At 41.9% G+C, this 7038-nt stretch overlaps 1 long non-coding RNA gene across 1 annotated transcript; it reads left to right on the top strand.

The window, feature by feature from the left end:
* Positions 1–1310: 1310 nt before the first annotated feature.
* Positions 1311–4539, top strand: LOC144367753 (uncharacterized). Its single transcript, XR_013427268.1, has 3 exons — positions 1311–1438; positions 1734–1851; positions 3327–4539. It is a non-coding gene; the product is annotated as an uncharacterized LOC144367753 (long non-coding RNA).
* Positions 4540–7038: the final 2499 nt, after the last annotated feature.

Genomic DNA, 7038 nt, shown 5'->3' with positions numbered 1-7038 from the left:
AGGTTCAAGCAGCCCATGCTTTGTGCCTCATCAACAAAGAAAGTTTGAGTCTTGTGCAGGGCTGCAATGTCATGAGCCCTGAGATGTATCAACTTCAGTGATGTCCATGGCTCCCTCCCACCTTTCCACAGGCACCAGGCAGCAAATGTTTCCATGAGCTAAGAAGCAGTGCTCATGCCCTGCAGCACACCCTAGATGAGTCAGCCTCGCTCCTGACCATGTTCTAGAGAGCAGCTTTACCAAGCTTCCACGGCCCTGGGCTGCCTGGCAAAGTGGTAAGAGGCCAGTGTTGTCTTCTGGTATAAGCCCTGCTCTTCTGCCCCATGAGATTCTATAGTCTCAGTTCCAGGGCTTTCTGAGGGTCACAAGCTACATAGGTTGTTAGAATGTGCTGGATCTTAATGTAGCATCCTGGAGGGAGATCCCTGGTGGATGTTTTCATTGAAACTCTGATTACCTTATTTTGTCCTCTCACCCCAAACCCCAAGATAATAATTCAAAGAAAAGAAAAGGAAATGGAGAAGCACAGACGTAGATGCCCTGGTAATTTGTAAATATCTGCTTCCAATAAATCTGAAGTTTGAGCTAAAATTCAGGGGTTTTGAAGATTCTCTATTCCTCAGAGCTTCTTAGTCAAAAGATCAAAGGAAGTCACTGTGATCCTGCAGCTTCTTTCAGTCATGCTCCTAGAATCCCAACACACCTTTTATCTCTGTTCTAGTCTGAGGAAAAGGTAGAGCCCCTAAAGAATTTTCCTGCTTTGGGTGGGCTAGTCTCTGGATCCCCTCACTAGTTTTTATTTCCATATTAATGTAACTGGTATGTTTGGGGGAAAAACTATGCTAATTACAAGGAAGCACTTTACCATCTTCAGGTTCATACAGACATTTTGAAATGTGAGCACTGTCATCAGGTAGCCCTGTGTCCCAGACATAGTATCTCTGAAATTCCAAGTCCTGCATGGATGGGAGAAGGGTGAGACAAAACTTCTGCAAGGACTGATTTGGAGGTCTTGTTCACAGTTGGGAGTTACTGTGGTTCTGGATTCAGGGTCTCCTTGATCATAGGACTGTAGGCCTGTGCTGGTCTGATTGGGGGCTTTCAGGTTCTCAACATTCCTACCTGTTGTCTCTCTCTCAACTGTTCTGAACTGAGGGATTGAGAAGTTGTAATGGAGAGAACTCAATCTGGAAGTGCCAAGAAGATTATAGAGTTCTACTTCTGATTGGCAGGAACCACAAAGAACTGGATATGTTTGGTCTCCAAACTGTTGTCTGAGAGCTTGTCCTTCTTCCCCAGGATGAGTCAATGGAGAGGGTGCTCCTGGATCTGCGAGCCCAAGTATCCAAACAGGAGAAGCTCCTTGAGAGCACAGCTGAGCATCTGAAGACTGCCCACCAACAGAAGGAGAACATGGAGCAGTTCATTGTCAGCCAGTGTAGGTGCCCCTGAGCTGTGGAGCAGCAGAGGAAAGGGGTGGTCTTGCAGATGCCCCACTTGTGCTGCAGATAAACAGTGACCACAGAGGCACTGGAATGTTGGAGGGGAGAGTCTGATGCACTGGGCCCAACCCTCCTGTGACATGAGCAATTGTGATTTCAGAGGGAGGGCACAATGGGGTCAGCAATAGGCCATGATTGAGGGGTGAGAAGAAAATGCTCTAGAAATGCATGCCCAGCAAGTAGGGCCCAGCTAGAAATTTCTTCTTTGTGGGTTTCTTTTTCTTCTTTCAGTGACCAGGACACATGATGTTTTGAGGAAGGCAAGGACTAACTTGGAGCTAAGGAACCTGTTGCACCTTACACGGTCACAGAGCCTGCTTCAAATACATTACCATCTGACATCAGATCAGTAAGTGACCCTGACCTCCTTTGACCTTCCAGGAGATATATGGTCCACTACACAGGTCTTGGCTCCTGGATAGCCTCCTCCTAAGATTTTATCCCTTCACCTTCCTGCCCCCTCAGCTCCCTTCTCTGCCCTTGCTGTCTTCCCTCTCATCATTATCTCTCCTCTTTAGCCCAATTTTCTCTCCTTGATGTCATTTAAGCAAGGAACCAGAGAAATGCAGTTCAGTTGGTCCTTGAGGAAAGAACTTTCAAAGTCTGTCTGTGAATTAGTTGTCTACCAAGAGATCTTGAGGCCATATGTGCCTTCTAGACTTTCCTGAACTACTTTATGAAAAGTCAAATAAGGCATAACCTTATAAATTGACTTTAGTGCACAAAATTAGGTTAAGAACAGCAATTTTATTTTAACACCTCATTTTCTTTAAAAAAACATGAAGGAAGATCCACTTGGTCTCCTTGATATAAAAGAAAAAACTTATAATGAAAAAAAGACAACTTTAAGGGAAAAGTTTTAAAATATATATATATATGGCAGATATTCTCTACGTTTACTTAAATGCTGTGCTAATAATTCCCTAGAAATCATATGAAGAGAAACTTGATGTGTAACTGATTGTTTTAAATATGAGAAATTAATCCTTTAAACTTAGAGGGTAAATATAAGAGCAGTTGAGCCTTCTAGGAATGTTCCTATATTGTACCCTGAGATCCTTGACACCCATAGTGTGATCAAGGATTGGCCATGTTTTAATTACCTCTTGTTTTTTAATTCTCTTTGGTTCTTCTGTGAGGATTGCTTTCTTTCCTGAGCCTCTTATCACAACACTTAGAGGATTACCTCTGTACAGCCTCCTCCTATCCCTGCCAAGGTAACCCACAGCCTCCATTTTCTGCTGGCTCCCTCCAGTGTGCAGCCCACCCTCTCTTGTTCCTGATTTCTGGTCTCTAACTCCAGGCTGAATCTTAACTGGTTGTATGCCTTTGGCTGGTCCCTTTGTCTCTGTGAGCTACTGCCCCTCATCTGTTAAAGGTGGACCTAGACTTCAATGATCTCTGAGGTTCCTATCAATTTGACTTCTTCTTAAAAAAACTGAGACAAACACTTAACAGGGTAACTTGCCCCAATATGTCCTCTTCAGTACAGGCTGTTTCTACATGTGCATATTTCATGCTCCATCCTTTTTCCCTGGAAGATCACAAAGGCCTTTATTTTCCTTCAAACCACATAACTTGTAGCATGAACTGAGTAGTAAGAGGACAGTAGTAGGGCTGTGGCTGGGGCATCAGGGATTTGGGTGCACAGGGAAGCTTATCCTCTAAGCTGGAACCTGGAATCTCCTCCAGACCCAGTGCATCCCCTTGACTCATTCTTTTTACCACCTCCCACCTGCATGCTTTGCCCTAATTTCAGTGTCTGGGCATCATAAGTGGGGTCTAATAGTTCCATCTGAACAGGATTCTTCTGTTTCCTTGCAGGTGAAATCCTTAAGGGTCCTGCTGTGTGCTCCAGCATTGAGACCCTCGCCTTCCAGGAGCCACAAAAGAAGCAAAGCCACCACAGGTCCCTTACACATGAGGAAGCCTAGGCCTAACCCCCTCACCACATCTGAACAAATACCTATCTGCTAAGGAGCACCTGGGCCCTATTCCTTCAAAGCTGGTGCAGGACATTTCTGATCACCTTCTGAAGAGGTGATCAGAAATGTCTCCTACTAGGGTAGGCAGAAAGGCAGAATGACTTTCTGGCAGTGATGGAATACCAGTAGTAAAATACTACCAGGCCTCTCACTAGACAAATTGCACCTAAGAGTGCATGCTAAACCTCGAGACACTGCTTATGAACAGCCTCAGTGACACAGCACCTGTCACAACACAGTTCTCACCTCAGCAGCTCTCCTCAGAAAATCAACTCTGGGGAAATTGTTGCCTCCTACACAAGGGTCATGTGATTTCAATGTAGAGCTCCTTGGCAGTTCTAGAAGCACCCTAATGAGCAGCAGGGCCCTGCTGGACAGTGTCAGTGAGACTCAGCTAGCACCTTTCACAGATCCACACCTGACCAGGTAGCTCCTCTAGGCCAAGCCACGTTGGACTTTGCACTGCACCTTCAGGTCTGACCTCTTTGAGTCTATGTGAGGAAGGAAATTGATGACTTGCTAAGAGGCCCTCTTATTTGTAGCCTAGCACAATCTGCTTCCTTTATTTACTCATTCTCCAAATTTTACTGCCCCCTCCTTTCCATTAAGTATGCTGCCTCATTTTGCTAACCTAACATCCCTCAGGGGAATATGAGACTGATGTCCACACCAAGCCTATGCAAAGTCTTGCATATGGCAGCCTCTACTTGTTTCTTAGTGGTGTGGGCCAGGCCCCAATTGTACTGAAGCTTCCTTTGTGTCTTCAGAGTGCTCCTAGGACCTGAGTAGGTATGCGTAAATGTAAGATAAAGGTTTATTTATGTTGCTGTAGCCATATGTTGAAGACCAACCTCACTCATGGCAGGCAGGGTGAAACTGTAATAATCTTTTGGTGGCTCTTTTTTTTTTCTTTTAAAGCAAAGTTTGTATAAATAGTTTCTTTCTTTTTTTGTCTTTGTTTCCCATTTCTATACCAGTCCCTAGAATAAGTGTTAAGAATAGAAAATAAAATAAACCAAACCCAAAAAACCAAAGACTGAATGTTTTTGCTAATAAGCAGATGCTGATCTATAAAGTGGGGTGGGGGGAATGAAGGAACTTCGGATTGGACAGAGGGAAGGGAGGTAAAGGGAAGGGTGTGGAGGTGTGAAGGATGGTGGAATGAGAGGGACTTTAATACCCTATATACATTTGTAACTACACTACTGGTGTTGCCTGTGCACCACGTTCAGCCAGAGGAAGTGCTCCATTTGTGTACAATATTGTCATGTATAATTAATTAGAATAAATTTAAAAATTAAAATTAAAAAATGATAAAAATTTTTAAAAGAATAGAAAATAAAACTGTCATGAAGAAATTTATTGGCTAATTCTGAGGTCTAAGTTTTAAAAAGTGACAATTTTTCCTCTTTGCCAGTTTTCAAGAATTTCTAAGATAAACAAGTGATTCTTAAACCTTATGTGCCTTTACAATTTCACAGAAAAGGACATATTTTGCTGTTTGTTCTGCAGCATTAAAACTCAGGAGTCAGGATGGCAGTGGAGAATTGGTTTCTTTCCATCCTGGGTTTGAGCAAGATAGAGAAGAACATTTTCTTTGACAAGTCTTCATCTTTGGTGACTGTGAGGCATGGAAAGCTTTCATAAAAACAGAACACAGTGTGGGCGAAAGGCAGGAAATACCCAATTGTGTATTTAGCTAGACTGTGTTAATCAGGAACCTGTCTTAAAGTGTGTTTTCCCTTTTGCAGTGCCCAAGAGGGCCAGGCAGTCCATCAACCTCCATCGTCAGTTTGAAGATCAAAATTTAAAAAGAATTTGAAGATTTTCATTTCAAAGGGGGTCTGTTTCACAGTTGGCTATGGGGATTGTGGTAGAGACTCCTTGGGCTGCAATATAAAGCACTTCAGTGGTTGTGGGACTCTAATGGAGGATCTGCCTCTTTATGTCAGTATCCCAGGTGATAGTGATGCAGACACAGTTTAACAAACTGATGATTCTGGTACAGGTGGGCCACAAATGACAGTTTAACACACATTATTTATGGCATTGAGTCACAATAAATTTATTTAAGAACCTTAATTCATAACAAAAGTTTTGGAATAAATTTTTTTTAAATAATCCTTCAGAAAATTTTGTGTTCTTTCTTCTTGCAGAATTAAAATAAAGCTATTAGTCTACAGTTATTTCCTAGAAATAGTTAAAAAGGAACACAGTGACAGAACAAAAACTGTAATCATTATCACAAAACCACCACCATTACTCAGCAGCAACAACAAAAAACCTTCAATAGACCTCCCTGTGTAGAGACATGCCCACTCCATTGGAAAGATATGAAGTCAACCTGTGCTTTACACTTGAGTGTTTTAAGTATTTGCATGAATGATTTTGGCTTTGAAATACAGAGGAATTTGCTGGCAGATTTAGCTGAATGGTTGGAAACTCCTTAGACCCATTACTGAATCTAAAAATAATGCAGCCAGTGGTAAGGATATGCCTGTACAATTTCACAGGAAGGACCTATTTTGCTGGTTAAAAGATACTATTATGTATTTTAAGTGCTACAACAGGTAGCACTTTTCTAGCCGTGAGTTTATTGTAGCAAGCTTGCAAATTTCCTTCTTTTACTTCTGATCTTCAAGGGCTGGTAGCCTTGATAAAATAATCAATGATCACAGGACAATTCAATTATTTCTACTTAGTAAGTCAGCTTACTAGGAAGCAATGTGACAATGACAACAGCAACATATTACCTCTTGTAAGTCTGAGACTGGTGGATACAGTCCCCAGCTACTTTTGTAGAAACTTTTGAAAGTTATTGTATTTCCCCATTTATGATTATAGAAATAATTCAAAATAGCTGTTTGAATTAATAATTTTTTAAAAGGCAACAGTATAAGCTGGAGTTGTAGCTCAGTGGTAGAGCATTTGCCTTGCAAGTAAGAGACAACTGGGTTTGATCCTAGCACCACACAAAAACAAAGACATTGAGTCCATATACAACTGAAATAAATAAAAGGTGACAACAAAATATCCTTGAGGCAAATTCTACAGTATATAATTTTTTATAAGTATATTTTTTCCGTGTGTGTGGCAGAAACACAGCTCATTCTTTAAGAAATAAAAGGGGGGGGCTGGTGCAGTTCATATAGTTCAGTTCATAGAGTGCTTACATTGCAAGCACAAGGCCCTGGGTTCAATCCCCAGCACCAGGAAATTAAAAGAGAAAAAGAAAAGGGGAAAACCTCAGTCACATATGACTACCACTGTCTTCCAATTTTTTCTAATTCAAATAAAATCTATGGAGAATCCTGTGAGGAAAATGGAGTGAAATTCTTCTTTCATGAAGCCAGCTACGTGACCAGTGCTGGCTTCATGAAAGAAGGTTTGATTCATGAGCAAATGCTAGGGAGTTTTAAATTAAAGAGACAAGACTCCTATAACCTTTAATACCAGCTCCAGGATGGCTTCTCCTAGCTCCCGCCTCCCGCCATCTAATGCAGTAGTGAGGTTTACTGAAGAGGTGAGAGAAAGAGAGAGAGAGAGAAGAG

Source organism: Ictidomys tridecemlineatus, chromosome 11 (genome assembly GCF_052094955.1).
Source record: "Ictidomys tridecemlineatus isolate mIctTri1 chromosome 11, mIctTri1.hap1, whole genome shotgun sequence".
Taxonomy (NCBI): Eukaryota; Metazoa; Chordata; class Mammalia; order Rodentia; family Sciuridae; genus Ictidomys; species Ictidomys tridecemlineatus.
The sequence above is the reverse complement of the archived record's forward strand: the minus strand, read 5'-3'. Positions and strand labels throughout refer to the sequence as shown.